Source organism: Cucurbita pepo, chromosome 1 (genome assembly GCF_057944985.1).
Source record: "Cucurbita pepo subsp. pepo isolate OVF chromosome 1, ASM5794498v1, whole genome shotgun sequence".
NCBI classification, from domain to species: domain Eukaryota; kingdom Viridiplantae; phylum Streptophyta; class Magnoliopsida; order Cucurbitales; family Cucurbitaceae; genus Cucurbita; species Cucurbita pepo.
In genome coordinates this window covers 14458735-14473518 of record NC_141798.1, presented here as the reverse complement: position 1 = coordinate 14473518, position 14784 = coordinate 14458735, and the positions used below count along the sequence as shown (strand labels likewise).

The following is a 14784-nucleotide window of genomic DNA, read 5'->3' as shown; positions in this document are numbered from 1 at the left end:
GCAGGTTTCAAACAAGTGAGCTTCGCATTATTAGTACGATGCTCTAACCAACTGAGCTAATAGGCCATGTAATGTTACACATCTTCACCGTACTGTCATTGCATATGCCTACTTCACATAAACTATGGCTTTATTGAGAAAGCACATTCTAGTAACGAACCACATGAACTGCTAATTTGCGTAAGTGAACGATCATAGATTGAGAAATGAGAGGAATCAAGACATAGAATTGTAAATGATAAAAAGACACAACGCTCTAACCAACAGAACTAGTAGGTCTTTTCTAGATGAAAAAAAAAGTGATGAAAAAAAATTGGCCATGCACGTTTCGAACCTGCGACCTTTACGTTATTAACACAACGGTCAAACCAACTAAGCTAATAGGCCTTGCCAAATGTTACAGATCCTCGCTGCACTGTCATTGCATTTGCCTACTTCACATAAACTATGGCTTTCTTGAGAAAGCACATTTTAGTAAGACATAAACGGCTAATTTGCGTAAGTGAACGGTTGTAGATTTAGAAAAGAGAGGAATCAAGACATAGAATTGTAAATGATAAAAAGACACACGCTCTAACCAACAGAACTAGTAGGCCTTTTCTATATGAAATAATAAAGTGGTTTCGAACAAGTGAACTTCGCATTATTAGCACGACGCTCTAACCAACTGAGCTAATAGGCCTTGCCGAATGTTACAGATCCTCGCTGCACTGCCGTTGCATTTGCCTACTTCACATAAACTATTGCTTTCTTGAGAAAGCACATTTTAGTAAGACATAAACGGCTAATTTGCGTAAGTGAACGGTCGTAGATTTAGAAATGAGAGGAATCAAGACATAGAATTGTAAATGATAAAAAGACACACGCTCTAACCAACAGAACTAGAAGGCCTTTTCTAGATGAAAAAAAAAGTGATGAAAAAAAATTGGCCCATGCAGGTTTCGAACCTGCGACCTTCGCGTTATTAGCACGACGCTCTAACCAACTGAGCTAATAGGCCTTGCCAAATGTTACAGATCCTCGCCGCACTGCCGTTGCATTTGCCTACTTCACATAAACTATTGCTTTCTTGAGAAAGCACATTTTAGTAACGAATGACATAAATGGCTAATTTGCGTAAGTGAATGGTCATAGATTGAGAAATGAGAGGAATCAAAATATAGAATTGTAAATGATAAAAAGGATAAAAAGACACGACGCTCTAACCAACAGAACTAATAGGTCTTTTCTAGATGAAAAAAAAAGTGATAAAAAAAAAGTTGCCCATGCAGGCTACGAACCTGCGACCTTCGCGTTATTAGCACGACGCTCTACCTAACTGAGCTAATAGGCCTTACCGAATTTTACTGATCCTCGCTGCACTGCCGTTGCATTTGTCTACTTCACATAAACTATGGCTTTCTTGAGAAAGCACATTTTAGTAACGAACGACATAAATGGCTAATTTGCGTAAGTGAACGTAGATTTAGAAATGAGAGGAATCAAGACATAGAATTGAAAATGATAAAAAGACACGCGCTCTAACCAAGAGGAAATAAATTTGGCCCATGCAGGTTTCGAACCTGCCACCTTTGCGTTATTAGCACGACGCTCTAACCAACTGAGCTAATAGGCCTTGCCGAATGTTATAGATCCTCCTGCACTGCCGTTGAATTTGCCTACTTCACATAAACTATTGCTTTCTTTAGAAAGCACATTTTAGTAACGAACGACATAAACGGCTACTTTGCATAAGTGAACGGTCGTAGATAGAGAAATGAGAGGAATCAAGACATAGAATTGTAAATTATAAAAAGACACTACGCTCTAACCAACAGAAGTAGTAGGCCTTTTCTAGATGAAAAAAAAGTGATGAAAAAAAATTGGCCCATGCAGGTTTCGAACCTGCAACCTTCGCATTATTAGCACGACGCTCTAAACAACTGAGCTAATAGGCCTTGCCGAATGTTACAGATCCTCTCTGCACTGCTGTTGCATTTGCCTACTTCACATAAACTATGGCTTTCTTGAGAAAGCACATTTTAGTAACGAATGACATAAACGGCTAATTTGCGTGAGTGAACGGTCGTAGATTGAGAAATGAGAGGTATCAAGACATAGAATTGTAAATTATAAAAAAACTACGCTCTAACCAACAGAACTAGTAGGCCTTTTCTAGATTAGTAGGCCTTTTCTAGATGAAAAAAAAAGTGATGAAAAAAATTGGCCCATGCAGGTTTCGAACCTGCGACCTTCGCGTTATTAGCACGACGCTCTAACCAACTGAGCTAATAGGCCTTACCAAATGTTACAGATCCTCGCCGCACTGCCGTTGCATTTGCCTACTTCACATAAACTATGGCTTTCTTGAGAAAGCACATTTTAGTAACGAATGACATAAATGGCTAATTTGCGTAAGTGAACGGTCATAGATTGAGAAATGAGAGGAATCAAAACATAGAATTGTAAATGATAAAAAGACACGACGCTCTAACCAACAGAACTAATAGGTCTTTTGTAGATGAAAAAAAAAGTGATAAAAAAAAAGTTGCCCATGCAGGCTACGAACCTGCGACCTTCGCGTTATTAGCACGACGCTCTAACTAACTGAGCTAATAGGCCTTGCCGAATGTTACTGATCCTCGCTGCACTGCCGTTGCATTTGCCTACTTCACATAAACTATGGCTTTCTTGAGAAAGCACATTTTAGTAACGAATGACATAAATGGCTAATTTGCGTAAGTGAACGGTCATAGATTGAGAAATGAGAGGAATCAAAACATAGAATTGTAAATGATAAAAAGACACGACGCTCTAACCAACAGAACTAATAGGTCTTTTGTAGATGAAAAAAAAAGTGATAAAAAAAAAGTTGCCCATGCAGACTACGAACCTGCGACCTTCGCGTTATTAGCACGACGCTCTAACTAACTGAGCTAATAGGCCTTGCCGAATGTTACTGATCCTCGCTGCACTGCCGTTGCATTTGCCTACTTCACATAAACTATGGCTTTCTTGAGAAAGCACATTTTAGTAACGAACGACATAAACGGCTAATTTGCGTAAGTGAACGGTCGTAGATTTAGAAATGAGAGGAATCAAGACATAGAATTGAAAATGATAAAAAGACACGCGCTCTAACCAACAGAACTAGTAGGCCTTTTCTAGATGAAAAAAAAAATGATGAAATAAATTTGGCCCATGCAGGTTTCGAACCTGCCACCTTTGCGTTATTAACACGACGCTCTAACCAACTGAGCTAATAGGCCTTGCCGAATGTTACAGATCCTCCTGCACTACCGTTGAATTTTCCTACTTCACATAAACTATTGCTTTCTTGAGAAAGCACATTTTAGTAACGAACGACATAAACGGCTACTTTGCATAAGTGAACGGTCGTAGATAGAGAAATGAGAGGAATCAATTCATAGAATTGTAAATTATAAAAAGACACTACGCTCTAACTAACTTTGCTAATAGGCCTTGCCGAATGTTACAGATCCTCGCTGCACTGCCGTTGCATTTGCCTACTTCACATAAACTATGGCTTTGTTTAGAAAACACATTTTAGTAACGAACGACATAAATGGCTAATTTGCGTAAGTGAACAGTCGTACATTGAGAAATGAGAGGAATAAAAACATAGAATTGTAAATAATAAAAAGACACGACGCTCTAACCAACAGAACTAGTAGGCCTGTTCTAGATGAAAAAAAAAGTGATGAATAAAAATTGGCCCATGCAGGTTTCAAACAAGTGAGCTTCGCATTATTAGTACGATGCTCTAACCAACTGAGCTAATAGGCCATGTAATGTTACACATCTTCACCGTACTGTCATTGCATATGCCTACTTCACATAAACTATGGCTTTATTGAGAAAGCACATTCTAGTAACGAACCACATGAACTGCTAATTTGCGTAAGTGAACGATCATAGATTGAGAAATGAGAGGAATCAAGACATAGAATTGTAAATGATAAAAAGACACAACGCTCTAACCAACAGAACTAGTAGGTCTTTTCTAGATGAAAAAAAAAGTGATGAAAAAAAATTGGCCATGCAGGTTTCGAACCTGCGACCCTTACGTTATTAACACAACGGTCAAACCAACTAAGCTAACAGGCCTTGCCAAATGTTACAGATCCTCGCTGCACTGTCATTGCATTTGCCTACTTCACATAAACTATGGCTTTCTTGAGAAAGCACATTTTAGTAAGACATAAACGGCTAATTTGCGTAAGTGAACGGTTGTAGATTTAGAAAAGAGAGGAATCAAGACATAGAATTGTAAATGATAAAAAGACACACGCTCTAACCAACAGAACTAGTAGGCCTTTTCTATATGAAATAATAAAGTGGTTTCGAACAAGTGAACTTCGCATTATTAGCACGACGCTCTAACCAACTGAGCTAATAGGCCTTGCCGAATGTTACAGATCCTCGCTGCACTGCCGTTGCATTTGCCTACTTCACATAAACTATTGCTTTCTTGAGAAAGCACATTTTAGTAAGACATAAACGGCTAATTTGCGTAAGTGAACGGTCGTAGATTTAGAAATGAGAGGAATCAAGACATAGAATTGTAAATGATAAAAAGACACACGCTCTAACCAACAGAACTAGAAGGCCTTTTCTAGATGAAAAAAAAAGTGATGAAAAAAAATTGGCCCATGCAAGTTTCGAACCTGCGACCTTCGCGTTATTAGCACGACGCTCTAACCAACTGAGCTAATAGGCCTTGCCGAATGTTATAGATCCTCACTGCACTGCCGTTGCATTTGCCTACTTCACATAAACTATGGCTTTCTTGAGAAAGCACATTTTAGTAACGAACGACATAAACGGCTAATTTGCGTAAGTGAACGGTCGCAGATTGAGAAATGAGAGGAATCAAAACATAGAATTGTAAATGATAAAAAGACACGACGCTCTAACCAACAGAACTTGTAGGCCTATTCTAGATGAAAAAAAAAGTGATGAATAAAAATTGGCCCAAGCAAGTTTCGAACAAGTGAACTTCGCATTATTAGCACAACGCTCTAACCAACTAAGCTAATAGGCCAATTAATGTTACACATCTTCACCGTACTGTCATTGCATATGCCTACTTCACATAAACTATGGCTTTATTGAGAAAGCACATTCTAGTAACGAACAACATAAACTGACACGACGCTTTAACCAACAGAACTAGTAGGCCTGTTCTAGATGAAAAAAAAAGTGATGAATCAAAATTGGCCCATGCAGGTTTCGAACCTGCAACCTTCGCGTTATTAGCACGACGCTCTAACCAACTGAGCTAATAGGCCTTGCCAAATGTAACTGATCCTCGCTGCACTGCCGTTGCATTTGCCTACTTCACATAAACTATGGCTTTCTAGAGAAAGCACATTTTAGTAACGAACGACATAAACGGCTAATTTGCATAAGTGAACGGTCGTAGATTGAGAAATGAGAGGAATCAAGACATAGAATTGTAAATTATAAAAAGACACTACGCTCTAACCAACAGAACTAGTAGGCCTTTTCTATATGAAAAAAAAAGTGATGTAAAAAAATTGGCCCATGCAGGTTTCGAACCTGCGACCTTCGCGTTATTAGCACGACGCTCTAACAACCTGAGATAATACGCCTTGCCGAATGTTACAGATCCTCGCTGCACTGCCGATGCATTTGCCTACTTCACATAAACTATGGCTTTCTTGAGAAAGCACATTTTAGTAACGAACGACATAAACGGCTAATTTGCATAAGTGAACGGTCGTAGATTGAGAAATGAGAGGAATCAAGACATAGAATTGTAAATGATAAAAAGACACGTCGCTCTAACCAACAGAACTAATAGATCTTTTCTAGATGAAAAAAAAAGTGATGAAAAAAAATTTGCCTATGCAGGTTTTGAACCACCTTCGCGTTATTAGCACGACGCTCTAACCAACTGAGCTAATAGGCCTTGCCGAATGTTACAGATCCTCGCTGCACTGCCGTTGCATTTGCCTACTTCACATAAACTGTGGCTTTCTTGAGAAAGCACATTTTAGTAACGAACGACATAAACGATTAATTTGCGTAAGTGAACCGTCGTAGATTGAGAAATGAGAAGAATCAAAACATAGAATTGTAAATGATAAAAAGACACGACGCTCTAACCAACAGAACTAGTAGGCCTGTTCTAAATGAAAAAAAAAGTTATGAATAAAAATTGGCCCATGCAGGTTTCGAACCTGCGACCTTCGCGTTATTAGCACGACGCTCTAACCAACTGAGCTAATAGGCCTTGCCGAATGTTACAGATCCTCGCTGCACTGCCGTTGCATTTGCCTACTTCACATAAACTATGGCTTTCTTGAGAAAGCACATTTTAGTAACGAACGACATAAACGGCTAATTTGCGTAAGTGAACGGTCGCAGATTGAGAAATGAGAGGAAACGGTCGCAGATTGAGAAATGAGAGGAATCAAAACATAGAATTGTAAATGATAAAAAGACACGACGCTCTAACCAACAGAACTAGTAGGCCTATTCTAGATGAAAAAAAAAGTGATGAATAAAAATTGGCCCAAGGAGGTTTCGAACAAGTGAACTTCGCATTATTAGCACGACGCTCTAACCAACTGAGCTAATAGGCCATGTAATGTTACACATCTTCACCGTACTGTCATTGCATATGTCTACTTCACATCAACTATGAGTTAATAGGCCTTGCCGAATGTTACTGATCCTCGCTGCACTGCCGTTGCATTTGCCTACTTCACATAAACTATGGCTTTCTTGAGAAAGCACATTTTAGTAACGAATGACATAAACGACTAATTTGCGTAAGTGAACGGTCGTAGATTGAGAAATGAGAGGTATCATGACATAGAATTGTAAATTATAAAAAAACTACGCTCTAACCAACGGAACTAGTAGGCCTTTTCTAGATGAAAAAAAAAGTGATGAAAAAAATTGGCCCATGCAGGTTTCGAACCTGCGACCTTCGCGTTATTAGCACGACGCTCTAACCAACTGAGCTAATAGGCCTTGCCAAATGTTACAAATCCTCGCTGCACTGCCGTTGCATTTGCCTACTTCACATAAACTATGGCTTTCTTGAGAAAGCACATTTTAGTAACGAACGACATAAACGGCTAATTTGCGTAAGTGAACGGTCGTAGATTGAGAAATGAGAGGAATCAAAACATAGAATTGTAAATGATAAAAAGACACGACGCTCTAACCAACAGAACTAGTAGGCCTGTTCTAGATGAAAAAAAAAGTGATGAATAAAAATTGGCCCATGCAGGTTTCGAACCTGCGACCTTCGCGTTATTAGCACGACGCTCTAACCAACTGAGCTAATAGGCCTTGCCGAATATTACAGATCCTCGCTGCACTGCCATTGCATTTGCCTACTTCACATAAACTATGGCTTTCTTGAGAAAGCACATTTTAGTAACGAACGACATAAACGGCTAATTTGCGTAAGTGAACGGTCGTAGATTGAGAAATGAGAGGAATCAAAACATAGAATTGTAAATGATAAAAAGACACGACGCTCTAACCAACAGAACTACTTTGTAAATGATAAAAAGACACGACGCTCTAACCAACAGAACTAGTAGGCCTATTCTAGATGAAAAAAAAAGTGATGAATAAAAATTGGCCCAAGCATGTTTCGAACAAGTGAACTTCGCATTATTAGCACGACGCTCTAACAAACTGAGCTAATAGGCCATGTAATGTTACACATCTTCACCGTACTGTCATTGCATATGCCTACTTCACATCAACTATGGCTTTATTGAGAAAGCACATTCTAGTAACGAACGACATAAACTGACACGACGCTCTAACCAACAGAACTTATAGGTCTTTTCTAGATGAATAAAAAAGTGATTAAAAAAAAGTTGCTCATGCAGGCTTCGAACCTGCGACCTTCGCGTTATTAGCACGACGCTCTAACTAACTGAGCTAATAGGCCTTGCCGAATGTTACTGATCCTCGTTGCACTGCCGTTGCATTTGCCTACTTCACATAAACTATGGCTTTCTTGAGAAAGCACATTTTAGTAACGAAGGACATAAACGACTAATTTGCGTAAGTGAACGGTCGTAGATTGAGAAATGAGAGGTATCATGACATAGAATTGTAAATTATAAAAAAACTACGCTCTAACCAACGGAACTAGTAGGCCTTTTCTAGAGGAAAAAAAAAGTGATGAAAAAAATTGGCACATGCAGGTTTCGAACCTGCGACCTTCGCGTTATTAGCACGACGCTCTAACCAACTGAGCTAATAGGCCTTGCCAAATGTTACAGATCCTCGCCGCACTGCCGTTGCATTTGCCAACTTCACATAAACTATGGCTTTCTTGAGAAAGCACATTTTAGTAACGAACGACATAAACGGCTAATTTGCATAAGTGAACGGTCGTAGATTGAGAAATGAGAGGAATCAAGACATAGAATTGTAAATGATAAAAAGACACGTCGCTCTAACCAACATAACTAATAGATCTTTTCTAGATGAAAAAAAAAGTGATGAAAAAAAATTTGCCTATGCAGGTTTTGAACCACCTTCGCGTTATTAGCACGACGCTCTAACCAACTGAGCTAATAGGCCTTGCCGAATGTTACAGATCCTCGCTGCACTGCCGTTGCATTTGCCTACTTCACATAAACTGTGGCTTTCTTGAGAAAGCACATTTTAGTAACGAACGACATAAACGATTAATTTGCGTAAGTGAACGGTCGTAGATTTAGAAATGAGAGGAATCAAAACATAGAATTGTAAATGATAAAAAGACACACGCTCTAACCAACAGAACTAGTAGGCCTGTTCTAGGTGAAAAGGTTTCGAACCTGCGACCTTCGCGTTATTAGCACGACGCTCTAACCAAATGAGCTAATAGGCCTTGCTGAATGTTACAGATCCTCGCTGCACTGCCGTTGCATTTGCCTACTTCACATAAACTATGGCTTTCTTGAGAAAGCACATTTTAGTAACGAACGACATAAACGGCTAATTTGCGTAAGTGAACGGTCGTAGATTGAGAAATGAGAGGAATAAAGACATAGAATTGTAAATTATAAAAAGACACTACGCTCTAACCAACAGAACTAGTAGGCCTTTTCTAGATGAAAAAAAAAGTGATGAAAATAAATTGGCCCATGCAGGTTTCGAACCTGCGACCTTTGCGTTATTAGCACAACGCTCTAACCAACTGAGCTAATAGGCCTTGCCGAATGTTACAGATCCTCGCTACACTGCCGTTGCATTTGCCTACTTCACATAAACTATGGCTTTCTTGAGAAAGCACATTTTAGTAACGAATGACATAAACGGCTAATTTGCGTAAATGAGCGGTCGTAGATTTAGAAATGAGAGGAATCAAGACATAGAATTGAAAATGATAAAATGACACACGCTCTAACCAACAGAATTAGTAGGCCTTTTCTAGATGAAAAAAAAAAGTGATGAAATAAATTTGGCCCATGCAGGTTTCGAACCTGCGACCTTTGCGTTATTAGCACGACGCTCTAACCAACTGAGCTAATAGGCCTTGCCGAATGTTACAGATCCTCGCTGGACTGCCGTTGCATTTGCCTACTTCACATAAACTATTGCTTTCTTGAGAAAGCACATTTTAGTAACGAACGACATAAACGGCTAATTTGCATAAGTGAACGGTCGTAGATTGAGAAATGAGAGGAATCAAGACATAGAATTGTAAATTATAAAAAGACACTACGCTCTAACCAACAGAACTAGTAGGCCTTTTCCAGATGAAAAAAAAAGTGATGAAAATAAATTAGCCCATGCAGGTTTCGAACCTGCGACCTTCGCGTTATTAGCACGACGCTCTAACCAACTGAGCTAATAGGCCTTGCCGAATGTTACAGATCCTCGCTGCACTGCCGTTGCATTTGCCTACTTCACATAAACTATGGCTTTCTTGAGAAAGCACATTTTAGTAACGAACGACATAAACGATTAATTTGCGTAAGTGAACGGTCGTAGATTTAGAAATGAGAGGAATCAAGACATAGAATTGTAAATGATAAAAAGACACACGCTCTAACCAACAGAACTAGTAGGCCTTTTCTAGATGAAAAAAAAAGCCAAGACATAGAATTGTAAATGATAAAAAGACACACGCTCTAACCAACAGAACTAGTAGGCCTTTTCTAGATGAAAAAAAAAGCCAAGACATAGAATTGTAAATGATAAAAAGACACACGCTCTAACCAACAGAACTAGTAGGCCTTTAGATGAAAAAAAAAGTGATAAAAAAAAATTGGCCCATGCAGGTTTCAAACCTGCGACCTTCGCGTTATTAGCACGACGCTCTAACCAACTGAGCTAATAGGCCTTGCCAAATGTTATAGATCCTCGCTGCACTGCCGTTGCATTTGCCTACTTCACATAAACTATGGCTTTCTTGAGAAAGCACATTTTAGTAACGAACGACATAAACGGCTAATTTGCGTAAGTGAACGGTCGTAGATTGAGAAATGAGAGGAATAAAGACATAGAATTGTAAATTATAAAAAGACACTACGCTCTAACCAACAGAACTAGTAGGCCTTTTCTAGATGAAAAAAAAAGTGATGAAAATAAATTGGCCCATGCAGGTTTCGAACTTGCGACCTTCGCGTTATTAGCACGACGCTCTAACCAACTGAGCTAATAGGCCTTGCCGAATGTTACAGATCCTCGCTGTACTGCCGTTGCATTTGCCTACTTCACATAAACTATGGCTTTCTTGAGAAAGCACATTTTAGTAACGAACGACATAAACGATTAATTTGCGTAAGTGAACGGTCGTAGATTTAGAAATGAGAGGAATCAAGACATAGAATTGTAAATGATAAAAAGACACGACCCTCTAACCAACAGAACTAGTAGGCCTGTTCTAGATGAAAAAAAAAGTGATGAATAAAAATTGGCCCATGCAGGTTTCGAACCTGCGACCTTCGCGTTATTAGCACGACGCTCTAACCAACTGAGCTAATAGGCTTTGCCGAATGTTACAGATCCTCGCTGCACTGCCGTTGCATTTGCCATAAACTATGGCTTTCTTGAGAAAGCACATTTTAGTAATGAACGACATAAACGGCTAATTTGCGTAAGTGAACGGTCGTAGATTGAGAAATGAGAGGAATCAAGACATAGAATTGTAAATTATAAAAAGACACTACGCTCTAACCAACAGAACTAGTAGGCCTTTTCTAGATGAAAAAAAAATTGATGAAAAAAAAAGTGATGAAAAAAAAAGTGATGAAAAAAAATTGGCCCATTCAAGTTTCAAACCTGCGACCTTTGCGTTATTAGCACGATGCTCTAACCAACTGAGTTATTAGGCCTTGCCGAATGTTACACATCTTCACCGTACTGCCATTTCATATGTCTACTTCACATAAACTATGGCTTTATTGAGAAAGCACATTCTAGTAACGAACGACATAAACTGCTAATTTGCGTAAGTGAATGGTCGTAGATTGAGAAATGAGAGGAATCAAGACATAGAATTGTAAATGATAAAAAGACACAACGCTCTAACCAACAGAACTAGTAGGCCTTTTCGAGATGAAAAAAAAAGTCAAGTTTCGAACCTGCGACCTTCACATTATTAGCACGATGCTCTAACCAACTGAGCTAATAGGCCTTGGTGAATGTTACACATCTTCACTGTACTGTCGCTGCATTTGCCTACATCACATAAACTATGGCTTTATTAAGAAAGCACATTCTAGTATCGAACGACATAAACGGCTAATTTGCGTAAGTGAACGGTCGTAGATTGAGAAATGAGAGGAATCCAGACATAGAATTGTAAATGATAAAAAGACACAACGCTCTAACCAACCGAACTAGTAGGCCTTTTCTAGATGAAAAAAAAAGTCAGGTTTCGAACCTGCGACCTTCGCATTATTAGCACGATGCTCTAACCCAACTAAGCTAATGTTACACATCTTCACCGTACTGCCGTTGAGATTGAGAAATGAGAGGAGGCCCATGTAGGTTTCGAACCCGCAACCTTCGCGTTATTAGGACGACACTCTAACCAACTGAGCTAATAGGCCTTGTCGAATGTTACAGATCCTCTCCTCGCTAACTATGGCTTTCTTGAGAAAGCACATTTTAATAACGAACGACATAAAACGGCTAATTTGCGTAAGTGAACGGTCGTAGATTGAGATATGAGAGTAATCAAGACATAGAATTGTAAATGATATTGAAGAAAGCACACTTTCGAACCTGCCGACCTTCGCGTTATTAGCGCGACGCTCTAACCAACTGAGCTAAAGATCCTCGCTGTACTACGGTTGCATTTGCCCCATGTAGGTTTTGAACCTGCGACCTTCGCATTATTAGCATAACGCTCTAACCAACTGAGCTAGTAGGCCTTGCCGAATGTTACAGATCCTCGTTGTACTGCCGTTGCCTACTGCTCATAAAACAGAACTAATAGGCCTTTTCTAGATTCAAAAAAAGTGATGAAAAAAATTTGCCCATGTAGGTTTCGAACTTGCGACGCTCTAACCAACTAAGCTAATAGACCTTGCCAAATATTACACATCCTCACCTTACTGCAGTTGCATTTGCCTACTGCACCTAAACTATGGCTTTATTGAGAAAGCACATTCTCGAAAGGAGATGAATCAAGACATAGAAGAATTGTAATTGATAAAAAGACGCGACGCTCTAACCAACAGAACTAATAGGCCTTTTCTAGATGGAAGAAAAAGGGATGAAAAAAAATTGGCCCATGCAGGTTTCGAACCTGCCGACCTTCGCGTTATTAGCACGACGCTGTAACCAACTGAGCTAATAGGCCTTGCCGAATGTTACAGATCCTCGCTGTACTGCCGTTGCATTTGCCTACTGCACATAAACTATGGCTTTATTGAGAAAGCACATTCTATCGTAGATTGAGAAAGCCGTTATTAGCACAACGCTCTAACCAACTAAGCTAATAGGCCTTGTCAAATGTTGCACATCCTCACCGCACTGCCGTTGCATTTGCCTACTGCACATAAACTATGGCTTTATTGAGAAAGCACAATCTATCGTAGATTGAGAAAGGAGATGAATCAACACATAATTGTAAATGATAAAAAGACGCGGCGCTCTAACCAACAGAATTAATAGGCCTTTTCAAGATGAAAAAATGCTTCTATCGTAAATTGAGAAAGGAGATGAATCAACACATAGAATTGTAAATGATAAAAAGACGCAACACTCTAACCAACAAAATTGTAAATGATAAAAAGACGTGGCGCTCTAACCAACAGAATTAATAGGCCTTTTCAAGATGAAAAAAAATTTGCTCTAACCAACTGAGCTAATAGGTCTTGCTGAATATTACACATCCTCACTACACTGCCGTTGCATTTGTCTACTGCACATAAACTATGGCTTTCTTGACAAAGCACATTCTAGTAATGAACGACATAAACGGCTAATCAGCATAAGTGAATGGGCGTAGATTGAGAAAGGAGAGGAATCAAGACATAGAATTGTAAATGATGAAAAAAAATCCTACATCCTTCGCATTATTAGCATGACGCTCTAACCAACTGAGCTAATAGGCCTTGCTTATTGATACACATTCTCACCACACAATCGTTGCATTTGCCTGGTACACGTTATATTGCTTTCTCAATAAGAAGCTAACAAAACCTTATGGCTTCCTTGACAAAGCACACTCTAGAATAACACTCTAAGAGCCTTTCTAACACTTTGCCTGTTTTCTCATACAATTTATCTTTTGGAACTGAAGCATATAATGTTTGAATCGAGGACATAGAAATGGGAATGAGATGAAGAAACATATTATCTTTATTATTATTATTATTTACTTATTTTTAATACATTTATTTACTCTATTAAAATAAATTTTTATGATCAACCACATTTTTAAAAAGAAAAAAATAAAATTTTCCTTTAATAATTAAAATGTAATGCAATTTCTACCCTCCAATAAGATTTATTTTAAATTTTTATTAAATTATTTTTCCTTTCAGTCAATACATACATTTGGTTTAAATTGATAATATTTCTAAGAAAATTAGAGTTAATTTGTGATTAATCTAAGTTAGAAGTTTTAAAAATCTTGATATATTTTTTTATTCTAATATGTTCTTCCTTACAAAAATAGTGTTAAACGATGTGCCAACCTAATTGTAATTAATATGTATTAGTTTTTTAAGTTGGAGGTTCAAATTTTCACACTTTAAATTTATTGTACTTTAAAAAACCGTTATAATTTAAAAGTTTCATAATCACTAATACATAATAGCTAAATGTAAAATCCAATCTTCTAAACTAGTGTTTGATAACATTGGATTTTAGAAAAATTAAACTCGAAAAACTTTGGTCAATAGTAAACTACGACTTAAATGGGGCAAGATTAACCATGCCTTTTTATCTTTTATTAACTTTTTGAAATTTGTGTTACAATCGCCGCACTACACATATATGTTGTATTTTACATTCTCGCTTTCACATATGTAAATCATGTAGATTCGACCGAGCCAAATTTGCACATCAACGCACATAATATTTTTAAAATACATTTATCTCCACGTCATGTATGAGATTGGTAAATTAATAAAAATATCTTAAATTATGTTTTTTTTTTTTTCTCAAAAATACCCTTTAAATCTTTTAAAGTTTCAATAGTGCTCTTAAATCTTTTTAAAAAAATCTAAAAAATATTCTCAAACTTCCACAAAAGTTCAAAAATACTTTTACTATTAGTTTTTTTTTGCAACGGTTAACATTTTATTTCAAAAACACTCTTAAACTTTCAAA

At 38.0% G+C, this 14784-nt stretch overlaps 18 non-coding genes across 18 annotated transcripts; all 18 read right to left on the bottom strand.

The window, feature by feature from the left end:
* Positions 1 to 926: 926 nt before the first annotated feature.
* On the bottom strand, positions 927 to 1000 carry TRNAI-AAU (transfer RNA isoleucine (anticodon AAU)). Its single transcript has one exon. It is a non-coding gene; the product is annotated as a tRNA-Ile (tRNA).
* Positions 1001 to 1541: 541 nt separating this feature from the next.
* Positions 1542 to 1615, bottom strand: TRNAI-AAU (transfer RNA isoleucine (anticodon AAU)). Its single transcript has one exon. It is a non-coding gene; the product is annotated as a tRNA-Ile (tRNA).
* Positions 1616 to 1863: 248 nt separating this feature from the next.
* TRNAI-AAU (transfer RNA isoleucine (anticodon AAU)) lies at positions 1864 to 1937 on the bottom strand. The gene has a single exon. It is a non-coding gene; the product is annotated as a tRNA-Ile (tRNA).
* Positions 1938 to 2203: 266 nt separating this feature from the next.
* Positions 2204 to 2277, bottom strand: TRNAI-AAU (transfer RNA isoleucine (anticodon AAU)). The gene has a single exon. It is a non-coding gene; the product is annotated as a tRNA-Ile (tRNA).
* Positions 2278 to 3174: 897 nt separating this feature from the next.
* On the bottom strand, positions 3175 to 3248 carry TRNAI-AAU (transfer RNA isoleucine (anticodon AAU)). The gene has a single exon. It is a non-coding gene; the product is annotated as a tRNA-Ile (tRNA).
* A 1398-nt stretch (positions 3249 to 4646) lies between these two features.
* TRNAI-AAU (transfer RNA isoleucine (anticodon AAU)) lies at positions 4647 to 4720 on the bottom strand. The gene has a single exon. It is a non-coding gene; the product is annotated as a tRNA-Ile (tRNA).
* Positions 4721 to 5217: 497 nt separating this feature from the next.
* TRNAI-AAU (transfer RNA isoleucine (anticodon AAU)) lies at positions 5218 to 5291 on the bottom strand. The gene has a single exon. It is a non-coding gene; the product is annotated as a tRNA-Ile (tRNA).
* Positions 5292 to 6185: 894 nt separating this feature from the next.
* TRNAI-AAU (transfer RNA isoleucine (anticodon AAU)) lies at positions 6186 to 6259 on the bottom strand. The gene has a single exon. It is a non-coding gene; the product is annotated as a tRNA-Ile (tRNA).
* A 672-nt stretch (positions 6260 to 6931) lies between these two features.
* On the bottom strand, positions 6932 to 7005 carry TRNAI-AAU (transfer RNA isoleucine (anticodon AAU)). The gene has a single exon. It is a non-coding gene; the product is annotated as a tRNA-Ile (tRNA).
* A 250-nt stretch (positions 7006 to 7255) lies between these two features.
* On the bottom strand, positions 7256 to 7329 carry TRNAI-AAU (transfer RNA isoleucine (anticodon AAU)). Its single transcript has one exon. It is a non-coding gene; the product is annotated as a tRNA-Ile (tRNA).
* Positions 7330 to 8192: 863 nt separating this feature from the next.
* Positions 8193 to 8266, bottom strand: TRNAI-AAU (transfer RNA isoleucine (anticodon AAU)). Its single transcript has one exon. It is a non-coding gene; the product is annotated as a tRNA-Ile (tRNA).
* Positions 8267 to 9128: 862 nt separating this feature from the next.
* On the bottom strand, positions 9129 to 9202 carry TRNAI-AAU (transfer RNA isoleucine (anticodon AAU)). Its single transcript has one exon. It is a non-coding gene; the product is annotated as a tRNA-Ile (tRNA).
* Positions 9203 to 9452: 250 nt separating this feature from the next.
* Positions 9453 to 9526, bottom strand: TRNAI-AAU (transfer RNA isoleucine (anticodon AAU)). Its single transcript has one exon. It is a non-coding gene; the product is annotated as a tRNA-Ile (tRNA).
* A 250-nt stretch (positions 9527 to 9776) lies between these two features.
* TRNAI-AAU (transfer RNA isoleucine (anticodon AAU)) lies at positions 9777 to 9850 on the bottom strand. Its single transcript has one exon. It is a non-coding gene; the product is annotated as a tRNA-Ile (tRNA).
* Positions 9851 to 10262: 412 nt separating this feature from the next.
* On the bottom strand, positions 10263 to 10336 carry TRNAI-AAU (transfer RNA isoleucine (anticodon AAU)). Its single transcript has one exon. It is a non-coding gene; the product is annotated as a tRNA-Ile (tRNA).
* Positions 10337 to 10586: 250 nt separating this feature from the next.
* TRNAI-AAU (transfer RNA isoleucine (anticodon AAU)) lies at positions 10587 to 10660 on the bottom strand. Its single transcript has one exon. It is a non-coding gene; the product is annotated as a tRNA-Ile (tRNA).
* A 250-nt stretch (positions 10661 to 10910) lies between these two features.
* On the bottom strand, positions 10911 to 10984 carry TRNAI-AAU (transfer RNA isoleucine (anticodon AAU)). The gene has a single exon. It is a non-coding gene; the product is annotated as a tRNA-Ile (tRNA).
* Positions 10985 to 12730: 1746 nt separating this feature from the next.
* TRNAI-AAU (transfer RNA isoleucine (anticodon AAU)) lies at positions 12731 to 12805 on the bottom strand. Its single transcript has one exon. It is a non-coding gene; the product is annotated as a tRNA-Ile (tRNA).
* Positions 12806 to 14784: the final 1979 nt, after the last annotated feature.